Source organism: Mastigoproctus giganteus, chromosome 3, assembly GCF_048544385.1.
Source record: "Mastigoproctus giganteus isolate SK-2022 chromosome 3, ASM4854438v1, whole genome shotgun sequence".
Taxonomy (NCBI): domain Eukaryota; kingdom Metazoa; phylum Arthropoda; class Arachnida; order Uropygi; family Thelyphonidae; genus Mastigoproctus; species Mastigoproctus giganteus.
Genome location: NC_143577.1, coordinates 17,661,291 through 17,680,810, shown reverse-complemented (window position 1 = coordinate 17,680,810; position 19,520 = coordinate 17,661,291). Strand labels below are relative to the sequence as shown.

Below are 19,520 nucleotides of genomic sequence, written 5' to 3'. Positions count from 1 at the left end.
GTAATATGGCGAATCTCGTTGGAAGAATTCATATCCTTTTTTGAAGAGTCCATTCGCAGACGGATACACCACAGCCACGAAGGGATGTGACTGTTTGGAAACAATTTTCCAACCAAATAAGTTCCTTTTGGATCCGATCACGCGGTTCAAACAACATCCAACTAGTCAGTTTATGACTGCTGAAAACGTTAGACCTGCAGAGGAATCCTGGATTTTCCACCATGGTCCTGAAAACCGCCCAAGAAATTTCAGCAAAAGAGAAAAAAAAATCAAAACTCAAATTAATTACTTTGTCTTGGGAGAGGGTTGTATAGGTCACAATTTTACAGAAAAATGTTTTATTTTTTTATTTTTTAATCAAAAATGGTAATTGGATTTCGGAAAATCAGATTACAATAAATAATTTATAGTTTAAAATCAGTTTACTGTTTTTAAACACAATTTATACATTTATACATTGAATAAAAAAAATTGTACATTCACGGATGTCAAAGTAAATTCATTTGATGACATAATTCAGAAGCTAATTATAGTTGATCCATTAAAAGTCTTCATGATGATGATGCCTTCTTTGTATATGAATGTCTAGATATGAATCTCCAAGGGCTCGCAAATCTGGATGAAGTAGCAACTCCTGGCTTGCTTCCCTTACAATAAAGATTATCTATATTCAAAATTATAATATAGCGCAGTCCTAGAAAGACAATAATAATATGACAGTTAACAGGGTGGCACTACAAAATTCATTGTGGGGAAAATATACACACAAATTCCACATTTTCAATATACAGTTTAGAAACCCACTAAGTTTTTTTTTTTTTTTTGTTATATTAATTTATTTAATAGTGCAGCATTATGTTGGAGATAGCAGCACTTACAGCTGATGAGTTTTGCACTAACCATCAGGGCCCGAATAAGGTACCACGTCCCGGGTAGAAAGATTATTTCGTTGCCCCTTTGCATATCCTAGAAATCTGCGTAAGGTCGACGACCCTGAGCTATAATCAGCTTGTGGCGCCCCAGTAAGAATGGCTCCCCGGGCGATGCCCTGTTAGCGCGTGCTTTAATCCGGCACTGCTAACCATGATTGGCAGCTGGCTCCTCCCATTCTGAACTTCATAAAGTTCAGAAAATGTAAAAAAAATAATAGTCGTGCATGAAAGGAAAATCTGGGCCAACCACACCCCTAAAAAGTCCCACACAGGGTTTGAGGAGATCTGTTCTCGGTACTTCTGTGCAGTTACGGAACCCCTATCAAAAACATGAAGAGGGTGCTGCCGTTGATCATTATTCCGCTCCAACGAGAACGTCACCTCAACCGTAAGTGTCCCTTTCTCTGATGTTGGAGGGATGGTACCGCATTGTCTCCAGATGAAATAACGTCTAAGATCTGTAGGGTAAAACGGGACTCATAAGAGAACAGAACTGTACCCCATTTGTTAGGGCTCCAAGTCACATGTTCGCGGCACCAGTTTACACGAGTTCTGCGGTGGTTAGTGGTTAATGGGATAAAAACTACTGATTTCCTTGAGTAGAGTCCACTTGAATTGAGCCTTAACACAGTTCGATTGGAAATGTTTTCGCCTGTGGCCGCAGCAACCTCAAGAGACAGCTGATGAGAGGACATCGTAGGGTTTCGATTTTGAACCCTACGATATCCTATTAGAGCCAAAAAGCGGTCTGTTCTGGTTGATGTAGCCCTCTGGTGACCCTGGCCAGCTCCTCTTGTAATGGTTTCTGTCTCCTAAAACTGCTTCCATAGTGCCGAGACGACACTCCGTGCACATTAAGTCAACGTGCCACCTCCATCTGCGACTACATTGCTTCAAATCGTCCAACGGCCCGCCCTCACAAAGAACCATCTAAACGACGATGACTTGCCATCCTGAGTACTGAGACGTTGCTATCCCACTGAGCAAGCAAAAAAACGGGAATGAAGTGATATGGTCGCAACCCATGTTTTATAGTCTTGAATAATTTGCATAATATGCGGCTCTGTAAAGTTGTAGATGGATTTCTATTGGAATGATTTGTGGCGCTAGGAAGACAGGGACCAGTATCGCAGCAACCGCAGTCATTGTTGCCTGTTTGAGGGCTGCCGTAGTGAAGGTGTGGTGGGGATGGTCCAAACGGGGACACACAACCACCCAGCGTGCCAGGATGAGAACACCACTAATTGAATTGTGTAGTCGAGGGAAACGGCGATTGGCTCGTGCTTTCCAGGACAACAGACGGTTCATGATCCCTCAATAATGGCGGCCTACAACCAGGGCGCACTGAGAAACGCTTCCGAGCACACCATCCAGAGAACGCTCTTGTGGATAGGACTACGCTACAGGGTATGCAACCTGTTCCTGTGCTATGTTGACCGACCATCATCACCACCACCTGTCGATGATGGCTCATGGCTGGGCGCTTATTCCACCGCAAGCAGTTAAACAGCTGCAACCAGACTGCACAGTTGGATGAAAACAGGCTGGCGGCGGTGGTGTCAAGTTTTGGGGGAGTGTTTTCATGGACATCATTGGGTCCTCTCATCCCCATTGAACATACCCTCACCTACAGATCCTACCTGTGCGTTGTTTTGGATCAAGTTTTGCTCTACAAAAGAGAACGGAGCATTCGCCAATGCTCCGTTCTCTTTTGCCGAACTCCGGTTACTGTCCAGCTGGTCCAAGATACTAGGTACACCTTCTGCGGAGTCGATGCCAATCCGGCTACAAACATTTATCACGGCGAAAGGCGATCCAACATGCTATTAGGTAGGTGGGCATAATGTTTTGGCTTATGAGTGTATACACTTTGTTTATTTAACATCTAACATTTCTCTTTTTTACCCAAGGTGTGGACTCTACCTTGATGTTGGACTTCACTCCACTAATTCATCTTATATGATTTCTTGTAAAACTCCTGGCCTTTTGGCTGAATGGTCGAATTGGTAAATATTGCACCTGTTATACATACATTTTGTACATATTTCTAGCAATAAACGATATGAAAATATTGATGTTTTTTGAATATCCTACCGTTTTGTATAACACTTGCCTTGTTCAATTTTGCACAAACCATTTAGAATGAACAAATAAAACAAATGCACTGAGCTCTCGCAAACGTCTGTAATATCTTATAACGGAAAATAAATAAATACATTTTTTAATCTATGATGCTGGATTTAATTCTTTCATAAATTCTATTATTTAAAAAATAATAAGTAAATTAGTTACCCTTCTTTGTAACTCAAAAACTTACCTTTACCCCTGTTTATAATATAATGTTATTAAATCTATTGTAATATTATTTACAACAACCAATAAGAACATTTCAATTTATAGACTATAATAAATTTATTTTGAAAAGATATTTAAGTTCCGAGTACAAATTACGTCACTGATAAAAAAATATTTACAAGAAAAAATATTGCGTTTGACTAGATAAAAGTTTTTGTGTGACTAGATAAAAGTTTTTGTTTGACTAGATAGAAGCATTTTGATCTCCATTTTGCTTTGCCTTTTTGAATTTAACACCAACCAATCAGAATGTATGCAATAAAACAAATGCACTGAAGCTCTCACAAACGTCCACACTATCTTAAATTATATTTTTTAATCTATGATACTGGCTTTGATTGTTTCATAAGTTCTATTATTGGAATTAAGTTGCTTAATTTGATAGTTACTCTTCTTAGTGACTCAAAAAATTACCTTTACTTGTGTTTATAATGCCATATTATTACAGTAAATCCGAGTTTTATAATATAATAAATCTTGTTTACTACAACTAATGTATTCATTGGTTATTGCAAACATTTCAATTTGTGGGATATAATAAATTTATTTTGAAAAGATATTTAAGTTCCGAGTACAAATTACGTCACTGATAAATATATATATATTTACAAGAAAAAATATCGCTTTTGACTAGATAAAAATTATTGTGGCTCGCCAAGCAAATGGATTTTTCAAAGCAGAAGCATTTTGATCTCCATTTTCTTTCTGTGATTTTAAGACAGAACGTCTTTTTTTATGGAAAGGCCCCCTCTGAACTGTGTTGTTATGGCTTACCCAATTTTTAAGATTCTATGATAGTCTTTCGTAGTTGAGTTCTAAGATAGTTGTAGAAAGTGTTCTATCAGGACCAGCTCAAGGAGAGCGCTGAGGGTGCGAAGTACTATAGGGCCACAAGTATAGGTTGTTGTTGTTGTTTGGTTTTTAGGAGCATTAGCAACTAAGGCCATATTGCTCCGACAAGTATAGGAGCACCTTTGATGATAATAACTAATTTCTGATATTTTAATACTTAGCTGGACGTTAACTTCATCTTGTACCAAAATAAAATTTCAAGCCTTACAGGGGAGCCATTCAGTGAACAACCAATTTCTTCAAAATGGAAAGCCTACTTTTTATTTCTTCTGCCGTTCCAGGCGCATAGGGTCACCAGATATCGAACCTCCCCAAGACCTTCCTATGCTCCACCAGGCTGTTGTTGCTATATAACTCAAGAATGCCTCTTTGAGAGATTCAGTTGAAAATCGAAAAATGGTCAAGCCACATCTTGAGTACTGTATACAGGTCTGAAGGACTTATTTTAGGAAGGTTGAAAAGCTGCTGGAACGAGTACAGAGAAGGGCAACGAGATTAGTGAATTGTAAGATGTAAAATCTTACAAATATATTATTTTATAGAAAAGTGAGATTTATTTAAAGTAAAACTTATAATATGGCAATATGGGGGGGGCGAACCTTACAAGTCAAGAATATTACTAAGATCACTCGCAAGGGATTAAATTAGACAACGTCTATACAAGGGGAGCGGTAAGTGAAAAGCTATTAGGAACCTAGGGACACTTCGACTCTCAGCTCACACAGACAAACCAAACAATAGAAACGAGTAGCTACTGCTATTAGTAGAAGGTGTCAACTCTGGAAAACAATGGCGCGGTGGACCATGTGCTGTCGGGACATTTTCTTTAATCGGTGCACCTGGAGGAGAGACAGGGTAGTGAAAACGGAACAAATGCTGAGAATTAGATTTAAGACTGGCCTCTGGCTGTCGGTGATGGCAAGTTTTTAGATCGTGGGAAAGGGAAATTAGTCTGCTACAGTATAACTATAAGCGGCTGACTTCAAAGGTACAGACAGCCTAAGAAATTTTACAAATTTCTTAAAATAAGAAGTTGGATAGAGCACTAAATAGACAGCATGAGAAAGATTAAAATTAGCGAATAAGAACAGAGAGAAAGTTGATAAAATGAGTAAGATTGGTTAAACTAAAAACTTGGGCGACTTTGACATATGTAGGCGTACAGAAATTGAGATGAACAAAAAGTGAGTGAACAGGGGGGAGACAGGCAGATACCTGAGTTGAGCTATGTGGGTGTGTATGGAAATGAGTTAGGAGGGGGACAAATTTGAGATTCTTGTCGGTGCTTGGGAAAATGAGATAGTACAGAGAACGGACAGTTGAGATCATGTGGGTGTTTTATGGAAATGGGTTAGTGGGATTCTAAGTTGAGTTTTTGTTGGTGCTAGGGAAAATGAAATAGTCAGAGGACACGGCAGTCGAGATTTTCGTCGAGATAAGTAAAATGAGTTAGTAACATGGACAGTTGAGGGTTCTGTTATGGTAGGAAATATGTGTCAGTTAACAGTTGAGTGTTTGGTTTTGGTGGGAAAAGAGAAGGGTAGCGCCCTGGGAAGTTTTCTTCTTGAAAAAGTTCTTAATTAGGAAAAACTCATAGGGTGCTTAAAAGCACCCTATGAGTTTTTCCTTGTGATAAGTTTTAATAAAGTGGAGTGGATAAGGAGTTAGTGTGAGATGCCCTATGAGTTTTCCTTGTGATAGGTTTTAATAAGGTGGAGTGGAGAAGGAGTTAGAGTGAGATGCCCTATGAGTTTTCCTTGTGATAGGTTTTAATAAGGTGGAGAGAAAGGGAGCGAAATCCGCAGAATCAGTAGCTCGAGAGAAAGGAGCGAAAATGCGGAATTAGTAGCTCGATGAGAAGGAAGGAAGCAGCGAATGGAAAAGATAGAAGTAGCCCGAATAACGTGGAGAAAGAACGCCAGTCCCAGTGCAGCAAAGAGTTCCTAAAAATTATCTGTAGAAATTCAGGTGAAGCAGATGAAGGAGATCCTCAGAGAGCCAAAAATGGAAGGTTGAAACCGCCAAGGAAAGGAAAGGAAAGGAAAGTAAAAAGATAGAAGTAGGTGAGATATTATTAAGTACTGAAAGTTAACAAGGACTGTTAGTGAAACAGTATAGTGATTAATTAAAAAAAAAAAAAAGGGGTAGCACTAGAAATAAATTGATAGATAAATTATCTCTGAAATAATTTATATATATACTAACAGAGTTATTATGTTAAAAAAGGGTTATTGTAAAATGCAAGGGAAATGAAGGATGAGTAATAGATTAAATTGTTGTTCAGATGATTATAATATGTTAGAAGGATAATTGAACTATATAAAAAACTTTGAATGTTTTAAGGACAGATAATTGAATCCTATGAGAAGTTTTGATTATGTTTTAAGGATAGATAATTGAATATAGTGTTTGTATTTATGAAAAATTGTTGGTTCATCTGAAAGATTAATAACAAATAGAGACTTGAGGAAAGTTATGATTGGTCTTCAGTGTATTGTAACCGAATGGTGAGAACACAGAGTATAATGATGAAAGTAGCATATTGATTGTTAATATAAGAATAATATTTGCAAGGTATCCTTGATTTAACTTTGTATGCACATTACATGTTTTTTTATTCAATTGCATATTATGTTGTATATATATATGTAAATAAACTTTGTTGTTTATTAACCAGTGAGTTTTGCTATTCCTGAACACTCAGCCTTTCCGAAGGGAATTATAATTAATTGAGAAGTTCCCTTGAATCTGGAATTCTCCTAGGAAGTAAAGTCAGGTGCGTAAGTGGGGGAAATAAGAATAAAGTGGACAAACACATAATAGGGAACAAAACGAAAAAAAAAATATAAGAAACAAGGAATAAATAAATAGGAATTATATAAATAATAAAATAGTTCCCCCCATCATCTTTTCATTCCACCCCCCACAGAATGAAACAAAGGGTTGCCGTTACCAACCCTTAAGATAGACTTAAGTTTTGAAAATTACAGTGTCTGGAGACTAGGCACCTACGAGGTGATCTGATTGAGGCTTTGAATGATTTGAGCAAATTCAGTGCTGATGGGATTCTTCCTCTTGCCCAGATTCCGCACCAGAGGGGGCATAAATTCAAATTGAGGAAAGACAGTTGCAGAATAGATGAGCACAAATTTGCCTTTAGCCAGCGAGTGATTGATTGCTGGACAAAACTTCCATCTGTCGTTGTGGCAGTTGCTAGCTAAAGTGCAGTAGTTAAATAGATTGCAGTTTCAGTAGTTAAATAGATTCAAGGAAGAACTGGACAAACTGTTGGAGCGAATGGATAGGTGAAATGGGAAGGTTATTTTTGGCTGATGCTGTATAAACTTTCTTTTTTGCATACCTCTATTAATGCTAGATCAAATCGCAGTCATATTGATATTGAGCTGAAAATTTATTTTATAATTCCTCAGAGCGGATTAATACTAAAAATACAAAGTACGGTTAATATATAAGAGCTTTCGGCTGAGTGGACAGCCTTCTTCAGTTAGAAAATACTTTAAATGGCAGTTGGAATGGAGATGTGCACTGCCAGGATGGTGCGTGAGGCGCGTGGCTAATTGTCTGAGGTTGATGTTTGTGGCTGTGACGTGGCCAGCGTTTGTCTATGGACAGAATTACTGCTTCTGTGATGGGGTTAACTTGACAACCACTGTTCCTGTTCAAAGAGGTATCCGAGCATTTTATGTTTAACGATTCCAACCAGGTGCGCCTTAGGTAATGGTGGGACCTGTCCACAACCACGACATCGCGGTGTGGGTCAATGTCGTGGTGGGTTGTCCAGACATGCTCGGCGATAGCTGAGTGTTCCACATCTGCCAAACGGATCGCCCTTTTATGTTCTGAGAGACGTTTCTCGAGTCGACGTCCAGTCTCTCCAAAGTAGCAGCTAGTGCAGTCACGGCAAGAGACGCGATAGACCAAACCGCTCTGCAGAAGGGTGGGGACAGGCTTTTTCACGTTGGAAATGAGAGAACGCAGTTTCTTGCCTGGGAGTTGGATGCACTTTATCCCATGTGATTTTAGGATTCTACCGATCTGTTGTGACAGGTTGGGGTAGTATGGGATAAATGCCCTCGTGGATGACTTGTCACTGTTGGCGTTGCTGTTGGTCGTCACGTTGTCGCGTGCTTGTAGGTCACACCTGTCAAGGATGTCGATTGACATGGCATGACATTTGCCGTTCTTCCAAAGTACCCGGTGGGTACTTTGGAAGAACGGCAAATGTCATGCCAAGAGTCAATAAGTCTATTTGTTCTGCAGATAACTGCTTGCTGCTCAGGTTCAATACGAAATCCGTGCAACCTGTGGAAGGGGTATTATGCTGGCGACAAAATTGACGGGATTCATTAATTAAAGTATTGAACTTACGTTTCTGTCGGGCACAATAACGATCTGATTCTCTGACGGCCTGGTAACATAAAGTATTGATTACATTGGTGTAAATAGGATCGGGAATCAGAACCTTAAGGTCGGCTAGTAGGGCTGCTTTGCTCGCTGTATGTCATGGTGGAGGCAGCCAATCCGCAGAGTCTTGAAGTCGAAATTCCGACAGGCACGTCCCATACGCTCATTAGAAAACGGTTGTTTGTACCGAAATCCTTTCGGTATAATCTTGTTAGCTTTGCATCTGTGAGCAAACCTCAGGTGTTGTCTGCCACGGGCTATAAAGATGAAATCTTTCTGTACTCTCACAACCATATCGTATGCTGGTTGGCCAATAATAGTCCAAATATAGAAATCTCAATATCAATATATTGATATTGAGATTTCTAGCCAATCAAAAACACGGTTACCAGCTATACAGCTCTCTTTCAAGTCCGAGCTGACGTGTATCTCAGGGTTAGCATAGGCTAAAGGCTATTGGACTAGACTACATAAGCTTAATACTATTTCCGGTTTAAATTTATTATACTTTGTCTACTGAAATAAACGACTTGGATATTAACCAATGATCATCGTGCATTTATTGTTTTAGTTGTGGCGATATTTCCGGCTTCTTCCAAGTTTGTCATTCCATTGTCGCTATTAAGGTTGAAAGTTGCTTTAAAGGTTGTTATGGAAGCTTTACATTGTGGTGTTGGAAAACGTGGTAGTTCTCTTCGAATAACAACATAATAAATAAATGCACTGAGAAGTAAGTCTTATTTTAAAATTTCATGACAATTATAAAATGAATCTTATTTTTATGCTGACAATGATTGTGAAATGATATAGATACGACAAGAAGTAAATTTAGTTCAAATTTTATAAATTTTGTAAAGCGTGTGAATTTGTTAAAATCAACGCATAATAAAAATGTTTGCAGTACTTGAAAATATGTAGAAAAGTTGTGGTGCCAACCCATGACAGATGAAAATAAAATTCAAGATCCATTCATGAGAAAAATGGTGACATCATTAGTGAGTGTGTCCATTGGTTTAACTGACGTCACGTCACGCGTGACGTTCTCAAGTCGTTTCTTCCAATAGAAAAGAGTATAATCGCTACTGAGGAAGATTTAGAAGTTTGAACAGAGAAGTATGGCCAGCCAATTATTCAATATTATGTAAACAATTATATACAACTATATACTGCATATATAGTTCAAAAATGTCTAAATTAGCTAAGTGTAAGCTCATATGAACAGTTATTTTTTCACACCGTAAGTGTGCAGTGAATTGTATATTGCCCAAGCTAAATATAATTTCATGATTATGCTTTCAAACCATGAATTTCAGGTAAAACAATTTCTTAAAATAATTAATTGAAGTACTATACAGAATTATATGAAATGAAATATTTTGTTAAAAATTACATAAATAAAACACGTTATTTGTATTTTTTTAAAATCTAACTTCATTTTAAAATCCGATAATGTTTTTCATTTCGTCGTCTGTAACAAATAGCTTGGACGCCATTTTGAACTGATTGATAAAAATGATCAACTACTGTCTCATAATGTTACAAATCCCATTAAAATAATGGAAATATAAGTAATCATTACTCGTATTGAAATTTTGTTTAATTTTTTTTCTATTGATTTGGAAAAATATTTCAATTATTTAATAGTAATTTAACATTACGATTCCTGTAGTATTGTATATCGGTTGGTTGTACGAGTTACAGTTACCGTTCACAGCCAATTGGCTAGGGGCTTACACTGAGCAGATGCACTCATATTTATTTCCCCATCAAAACATGGCGATATATCCTTATACAATTGAAATTGGACATCTCATTTAAATATAACACTGCTGATATTAATGCTTTACATTAGTTGAATATTTGATTAAGAGAAGTCATAGTCGTGTATTTCTATTTTATCAGTTCTATGATGATCCAATATCAAGATCCTGAACTTGTCAACAAGTGATATAAGAGAAATCGAATTTTTTCCTGGTCGCATCTTGCTATGACCTATTGTGGTGTAGTTCAGTGGACAGGCACTCAACTACCGTTTCAAATGAGACAGAAGTATGATGCTCTTAGTAGACTGAGAGACCCACATGAAAGTTTGATTGTTTTTTTTTTTTTACTTGAAACGGAAGTTATTACTAGTATTTGCTTCAAGCAGGGCTGTGTCTTTAGCTCATGGATACAAACGGAAACGTGCCGTCCCTATATCCCAAATGTGAAAGGAGCCATCCTTCTATCCCAAAAGGCGTTCATTTTGTGGTCCCTTCCTGCCAAATATGAAATGGTGTTTGCGTGTTAATTTTGCTGCTCCCTGAGAACTGCGGTCGCATTCGGGTACCAGTTTTCAGGGGTCGGCAAAATTAACATCTAGGCGCTCGAGTGTAAGAAGGCTCTGGTCTTAGGTTATTTTACCTGGATTAATAATAAAAGGCTTTACTTTAAAAGAAATGGTGTACAATTTACCCAAGAGATGGCGCCTTTATCCATACTAAAATACAGTGATTACTGTACGGTTTCTCTGACCCTGAATATTTTATAGTTTATGTTCCAATAATAAATATATAAATTTATCTCTGGAAGAGGAAACATTTTGGAAAAATTAATGAAAATAATAAATGTAAAATTCTTAAAAGACAATAAAAATACTTAAATTTTTTTAGCAAAATTGGGTTATAATATTGGGTAACTAAGAGTAAGAACAAGTGCATGTATACTGTACTTGCAAGTACGCTAATGCTAAAAGTATAGTAAATAAAATTGATGAATTTGAAGTGCTGATCAAGACATCAAAGGCAGATATTGTTGGGATTTCAGTGACGTGGAGTCACAGTATAAGCAGTGCAGAATTGGAATTTGGGGAGTACAATGTGTACAGAAAAGACAGACAGAGTCTGTCCTTTCTGTACACACTAAGGAGGTGCATCCAACTGATGTTGGTTGACAATGCAATGTTCAGTCTGTTTGGTGTGACATAAGCACTGGGAAAGGGAAAACGAGAGTAGGAGTATGTTATAGGCCTAATGATGCCGATGAGTACAATGAACAGCTGTTCAGAGAAATAGAATGGGCCAGTAAATCAGAATGTCTTGTAATGGGGGATTTTAACTTTCCAGATATTGACTGGAACTTGTAGATTGGTCACTCGCACGCTATTTTGTGGATTTATTGGAGGATTGTTTTCTACATTCTAGATTGTTTTCTGATTATCAGCAGTGATGATGCATGCATTATGAATTTGCAGATAAAGGAACCCCTAGGTGACAGTGACCACAATGTACTGATGTGGGATTTACTTAACGTTGTAACTACGATCAAGGGTAAAGGGAAGGGTTTTTGTTTTCATAAAGGTGACTACAGAGGGCTCAGAGCAGTTTTCAAATTCTATACAGTGGGATCAACTGATGCTGTTACCAACGGTGAATTCTAAATGCCTTCAGGGACTTAATCTTGGAGGCTACTAGGTTTTTCATAACAGCTAAGAAATGCTTTTCAAGGTTCAGGCCTAAATGGATGTTGAATGAATTAATGAGGCTCGTGGCAGAGAAGAAAAATGCATGGGATGCAAATAAATTATCAGGCGACACGGAAGCCGACGACAAATATAAGCTAGTCTGTAATGAAGCCACAAAGAGGGCAGGCGAAGGCAGATATTTGGAAAGGATGCAAAGAAATTTTTTTTTTTTTTTGGTAGTGTTTGGCACATCGGCTTCTGTGGCCATAATGCACCTCCAAAGGTTTTTGCAGTACTTTGATCCAAGCCCGAGTAGGCACTTTACCCACCCGGCTAGCCCGGTCGGCATGCAAAGAAAAACAGCAAAGAGTTCTTTACTTATGTAAAATCTGGAAGGGAATGAATCATATTGGTCCACGTAACATAGATGGTTCGACTATTGATAATCCTGCTCAAGTAGCTGATAAATTGAATGAGTATTTTGCATCTACATTCACACATGAGGAGTTATTCAAGGAGAGGAATGCCAGAAGTTTATCAAACTCTAACAGGGAGCTAAGTGATTTTGTGATAACTGAGAGCAAAGTGGAGGATAAATTGTTGAAGTTAAACATAAGGAAGGTACCTGGTGCAGATGGAATCTATCCAGTTATAATGAAGGGGGCAGCCGGGAAGTAGGCAAACCCTTAGCCATAATTATGAGAGCATCCTTAGAGTCAGGGGAGGTCCTCATGGACTGGAGATGTGCAAATGTATCCCCAATTCACAAAGGGGAATCAAAAGGTGACACAAATAATTATAGACCTGTTAGTTTAACTTCCGTTCCGAGGAAAATAATGGAGTCACTGATTAAAGAAGCACTGCAGGATCATATAAACAAGACTGCAGTTATAGTTCAGAGCCGTTGGCCGTGACGGGACAATTGCAACTTCGCTTAAATCTATATATGTACATTGTATTCATTTATTTGCAATAAAGATTTTCTCTCTCTCTCTTTCTATCTGTTAAGGGGTAGTCTTGTCTGACCAATTTGATTGGATACTACGATGCGATCACAAAGGACTGGATACTAAAAATAAATTTTGATATCATATACTTGGATTTCAGGAAATCTTTTGATACTGTTGCACATGGAAGACTGCTGTACAAATTGGAGCGGCATTTCATTAAGGGCAAGTTGCTACAATGGATAAAAGGATAGTTGAGTAGGAGACGGCAGGGAGTGGTAATAAATGGACACTGCTCTACGTGGACTAATGTTATTAGCGGAGTCCCCCAGGGTTCGATGCCTGGCCCATTCTTGTTTTGTGTATTTATCCATTATATTGATGAAGGTATATCAGGCTTAATCTCCAAGTTTGCAGATGATACAAAGGTTGGTAGGGTTGTTAATGACACTAAAGACAGTATGCTAATGCAACAAGATCTAGAAAAGTTAGGCAGATGGGCTGAGAAGTGGCAACTGAAGTTTAACACTGACAAATGCAAAGTGCTGCATATGGGTAGCAATAACCGAAGAGAAACGTACCAACTCTGTGGTACTACACTCAGGGAGGTGGAGAATGAAAAAGACCTGGGGGTAATTGTGCAGTCAGATATGAAGTTCTCTGAGCAGTGCAGATGGTCTGCCAGTGCAGGTCATGGTGTTTTGTCAATGGTATATAGGAATTTTGCTAGCAGGGATAAGGAGGTGATTATCCCTTTGTATAAGGCAATTGTCTGGGCACACCTTGAGTACAGTATACATGGTTGGAGGCCTCATTTTAGGAAGGATGTAGAGTTGCTAGAACGAGTACAGAGAAGCGCAACAAGATCGGTGAGAGGAACAAAGGGGTGCGCTTATGAAGAAAGGCTTAAGTCTGCAAGTTGCAGCATCTGGAGACTAGGCACCTGCGAGGTGATCTGATTGAGGTCTATAAGGCCTTGAATAGTTTGAGCAGGCGCAATGCTGACAGGATACTTCCGCTTGCTCAGACTAAGAACCTGAGGGGACATTGATTCAAATTGAGGAAAGACAGTTGCAGAATAGATGTGCGGCGGAAGTTTGCCTTTAGCCAGGGGTAGTTGATTGCTGGAACAGACCTCCATCTGTTGTTGCGGAAGTTGATAGCTTAAATAAATTTAAGGCTGAACTAGACAAACATTTGGAGTGACCGGATGGGTGAAATGGGAAGGGTTTTTTTTTTTTTTTACTGATACCGTAAAAGCTTGCTTTCTTGTATCATATGCCTCAATTAATGCTATGCTAATATAACAAAATCTGTTTCTTATTTATTAATGCCATAATACACCATCCTCTCTTTTAGGAAATGTTCTAGAAATTTCTGGAGAGTAAGTGTACTTCAAAAATCGCCGCTTAGAAGTGGTACATTTGATTTGACAGCTGTGTCCAGCTGGCAGAATGACGCAGATAAATGTAAAATAATTCCAAATTAGCTAGTGCCCCAAAAATGAACCCCCCGAACTTCTAAAATGCTGAAAATAAGCCTAAAGTTTTCTATATTTGTATTTTTTTTTAACAGGTGACATTTTCAATAATAAATAACGTACCTTAATTTAAAATAGCAAAAAACTTAATTTACAGTACTCACCTCGTATAATCCGTTTTGGTGTGTTGAAAATTAAGGAAGAAGCATGGTTGTGTGAATTAGAAACTTAAATAATATAAATGGAACATAATTATTGGTGGTTGTAATTATGATTACAATTTAAAAGAATTAAAATACTTGTTCAAGAAAGAGAAGTGCACATCCCTTTTCTTGGTTGTCATATATAGGACCTGTGTGTTAACACTGATGGTTGAGTAGTTAATTTTAAACTAAATCTTCAAATTACAGTACGTAAGGAATTGCTAAATTCATCATAAGAAATAACGTACCTCAGTCCATCCACCATTGTTATTGGATGACGAGGACGAGTTTGAAGTTTTTTCTTCTTTCTTTGAAGCATTTGTCCCGTTGCTCTTCACTTTGGCTTTCTGACGATTGTCGTCCATGTTGGAGTGTCGGTCTTCCCTCCCAGGACATAATGATGAACGTTTCGTATCTTTTGGTAGTTTAAAAAAATCCATTCCGATTTTTTATGGAATCTAATGTGATTAAAAATGGAACATAATTACATATGAGTAATTTTTAGGTGGGTTATGATTTTTTTTTAATGAAAACCCCAAACACGAGAGATATTAGAACCCATCGTATTTAGTACTGTACATGAGCTGAAGGTTGAGAAGATGAAAGAAGATATTTGTTGACATTAAACTTTAACTTCTGTAGATTGTAATTTTCAGGAAATAATTGTGAAGGAAGGTTGTTCGAGAAAACGGAAGCTGAATGAATAAATGAGGAAGAAGAAAAGTTGGTTCTGTAAATTTGAAGTTGGACAGTAAAAGGACATTGAGTGGTTGCGCACGTGTTCGGACTGCTTTAGAAGAGAGAGAATTGTAGAAGCCAATTCAGAGGAACAGTGCCCATGGAAGTATCTATAGAAAAGGCATGCAGCAGAAACAGAATGTCTATGAGACAGAGAGTGGAGAGACTGTTAGAGATGAGTCATTAATTAATCTAGCTGCCCTCTTTTGAATGGAATCTAGAAGCCCGAAAGAAGTTTTGAGGGCATCAACCTAGATGTGGGAACAATATTCCATGGTAGGGCGGATTTTCGATTTGTACAGAGTTAAGAGCTGTTTGGAAGAAAAATAACGCCGGGAGTGAAAGAGAAAACTCCCTTTGCATAGAATATAATTTTTATTGTCATCTAAGTTTTATTAAATTGCAGTTTTCAAGGTCAATACTAGCTGAAGATTTATGTACGCCGCTCACATGACCCCATTATCTGTTTCAAGTAATTTGGTAGGTGCTCTTAACCACTGAAAATAAAATAAAAAAAAAAAGAAATGAAAAATAAATAAACACAAACCTGTATAAGATAAGGCGAAAGGGAAGGTTTTGCCCTTTTGATCTGTGGGCAATCAGCACGTAGCGCGACTGTTTTATGATAAAAAAAGAGTTTTGACATTTCATTTGAATTCTTTACCAATCTACTGTTCTTTTGGTTGCATAATTTTTTCGCTGATAGATGGCGCTTGTAGCTTTCTTTTGATTACTACGAAATTTCTAACATTTTTTTTTATTTTGAACTTTATAAGGGAAGCACAGTTACAGAGTGCAACTTCATTTATCTTGTTTTCTTACATAAAAATGTAGCGTTTAGTTATTATATATATAAAGGTGTTTTCCCTTCTTGGAAATTTGCACAAATCCCTTCCATCCAATTATCGTCCCATTGCACTTACTTCTACTCTTTCCAAAGTAATGTAGAAATCTATTAACGCCAACTCCTAAACTATCTAGAAACCTTCCGTCTGATCAACGATTGACAGTATGGATTCCGTCAGTGTCAATTCAATGGTAATATTCCCATCAATGGACAAATTCAATGGAAAAGTTTGGTGAAATTCAAGTAGTTGCTCTTTACATTTCAAAGGCTTTTGATCGTGTTTGGCATAAAGGTCTTCTAAATAAGCTTTCATCTTATGGTTTTCCAGCTGTTTTTTGTAATTGGTTATCCAGTTTTCTCTCTGATCGCTCACTGAGGGTGATGGTAGATGGCTCTCTGTCTTCTAATTTCTCCACTAATGCTGGTGTCCCCCAAGGTTCAGTTCTTTCCTCCACTCTTTTCCTCTTATATATTAATGACCTTCTTCCATTAGCCAGAAATCCTATCCATAGTTTTGTTAATTATATTATATTGCATTCCACCTTCCAGTTTGAGAAACCTTGCCCTGCACAAACACTTTCAACTTCTGTAATATCCACTACCAGTTCCTTAAATGCTGATCTCCAAGTAATTCTCCAGTGGAGCAGAGATAACTTATTTGATTTCAATTCTTCTAAAACTCAGTCTTGTCTCTCAAAACGGATTCTTCTGCTTATCTTTGATGACACTCGGATTTTGAGACAAGGTCATTCTTAGGGAATACCTAGATTTCTAATCTCTCTTGGTATAAGTACATCAGAAATATTGCTTCCTCTGCTGTAAAAAAACTGGGTTTTCTCTTTCACTTTCGGCATTACTTTTCTTCCAAACAGCTGTTCCATCTGTCTAAATCCCAAATATGCCCTACAGTGGAATATTGTTCCCACATCTGGTGCGGTGCCCCCCAAAACTTCTGAAATTCCATTGAAAAGAGGACAGTTAGGTTAATTAATGACTCATCTCTAACAAAGTCTCTCCACTCTGTCTCATAGATGTTCTGTTTCCGCTGCCTGTCCTTTCTATAGATACTTCCATGGGCACTGTTCTTCTGAATTGGCTTCTATAATTCTCGCTCTCTCTTCCAAATCAGTCCGAACACGTACCGCAACCAGTCAGCATCCTTTTATTGTCCAACTTCAAGCTCACAGAACAAACTTTTTTTCTTCGCCATTTATTCATTAAACTTTCGTTTTCTGGAACAACCTTCCTTTATATGCATTTCATAGAAACTACAATCTACAGAAATTCTTTGTATTATCTTCTTTCATCTTCTTATCTTTCAACCCATGGAATGTAGTAAGGACTATAGGTTTTAATACCTGTCGTGCTTGGAGTTTTCATGAAAAAATAGTAATTTAACAATATTGCATTTTAAGTGTAATAAATGTTTTTTTAATTTCGTTAGAAAATATTAAATATTTGTCCGGTTTTTTATAGACGTTTTAGATTTACTAAAGAGTTTTTTAAGTTTTTTATTTGTTTTAAATAAACAGGCCTGATATAGCCGAGTGGTCATGGCCAAGAGTGCAGTGGCATAAACTGCTTTGAATGGGCTGTAGTTCAAGCCAGTCACTGCTAAAATACGATTAATGATTGTTGTATTCGTGATTCTTTGAAACTCCTCTGACCATGATGGCCGTGACGGCGTCTACACAGGAACATTTTTGAGTTAATAGAATCAAATTTATGAAATAAAATTATTTGGTTGTAATACTGAAAGCCAATGATGACACTCTAGCAAATAGCACTAATTCAGGATTTATATCAAAAAATGAGGAAAAAGGAATGACTTTTATGCTTGAACTGAGAAACTTTCGTTTTTGCGCATCCGCCACGTTGTCCATTTATTCTTTCATCCAGAGCACGGTGACAGTCATAATATTCAGTTACAGTAAATGTATAGCTTATGGTATGTGGATAGCCGATATTTATAGGCTATCCACATACCATAAATTCGTCCGATTTTAATAATTTTGGACGGATGGAGAAATCTTTCCAAAAGACTAGAATGTAGAGATGCAATTTTGGCTCTACAAATCTTTCTAAGAGGCCCAAATATAAAATATGATGAAATCCATCCACAGGAAGTCGAGTTATTACATGAGGACAGGAAAGAAAAAAATAAATAAAATAAAAATAAAAACGAATAATAATTTACGTATTAAAAAGGCCCAAATATAAAATTTCATAAAAATTTGTCCACTAGGAATCGAGTTGTTATTGCAGACGGACGGACGGACGGACGGATTGACATGGTGAAGGCAATAGCTGCATTACGCATATATGCTAACTGCTTAAAAATTTTTACAGATTCAAATATCTTAAACTTTGCTAAGAATGAGATCTATCCCCCTCCGTTATTTTCTTCTTCTATTCGAAGAATTTTAGACTTATGGGAACTTTAAATCGATAAGACTAAGTACCAACTGTTTTTTCACACCTTTTAAATTTAAATTTTGTGTTTTTTTGCGGTTAAAATTCAACAGGCGAAAAATTAGAATAACAAAAAGTTTTACATTAAGATTATTACTACATTTAATACCGCTCTTTTACCACGTGAAATTAATAATATACAGTAGTTTATTAAGTCATTCGTCTAAACTATTGTAAATTAAGGTAACGTTTCAGGTATCTTACCGATACCCGCCATTAGACTGATGATGGGTGTCGGTAAGATACCTGAAACGTTACCTTAATATATAGTAGTTTAGGCGAATAGCTTAATAAACTATGTTATTAATTCCACGTGGTATAAGAGTGGTATTAAATATATAAAATTAATAAAAAGTTTTATTTTTCCAGCAGGAATAAAACTGAAAACATTTCTTTCACATTCAAAAGGTAACATATTTGTAACTTACCAGCTTATTTGCAAACGTGCTACAGTTTATCTTATAAAAAGCTGATTGAAAAAAAAAATAATAATCTTGACAGAAGTCTAACAACACCGTGAACCACTTTAAAATAATTTTCTTTGGCACTTGAAACGGATGAAATTTAAAGGGAAAGTGTTTATGCGCCGGAAGTTACTTCAACCAATTACGCGATCGCGCGATACAAACAGCGTAAGCGTTTTCCTGGAGTGAAGCTACGTTTCTCTCTCTTTCGAGGAAAGCAGTAGTCAGACAGGGAACTTGTAAAGGCTGCAGAACGCATACACTATTTTAAACAAGGAAATAAGAAGGAGAAGAAGAGAGCGGTAGGGGGAGGGGACTGTCATGATGACCGGCTCATATAATTAAGTTTTAAATGTTGGCAGG

The 19,520-nt window shown here is 37.4% G+C and overlaps 1 long non-coding RNA gene across 1 annotated transcript; it reads right to left on the bottom strand.

The window, feature by feature from the left end:
• Positions 1-568: 568 nt before the first annotated feature.
• Positions 569-19,209, bottom strand: LOC150087756 (uncharacterized). Its single transcript, XR_016546762.1, has 3 exons — positions 19,122-19,209; positions 14,885-15,094; positions 569-694 (listed from the first exon to the last, which is right to left on the bottom strand). It is a non-coding gene; the product is annotated as an uncharacterized LOC150087756 (long non-coding RNA).
• Positions 19,210-19,520: the final 311 nt, after the last annotated feature.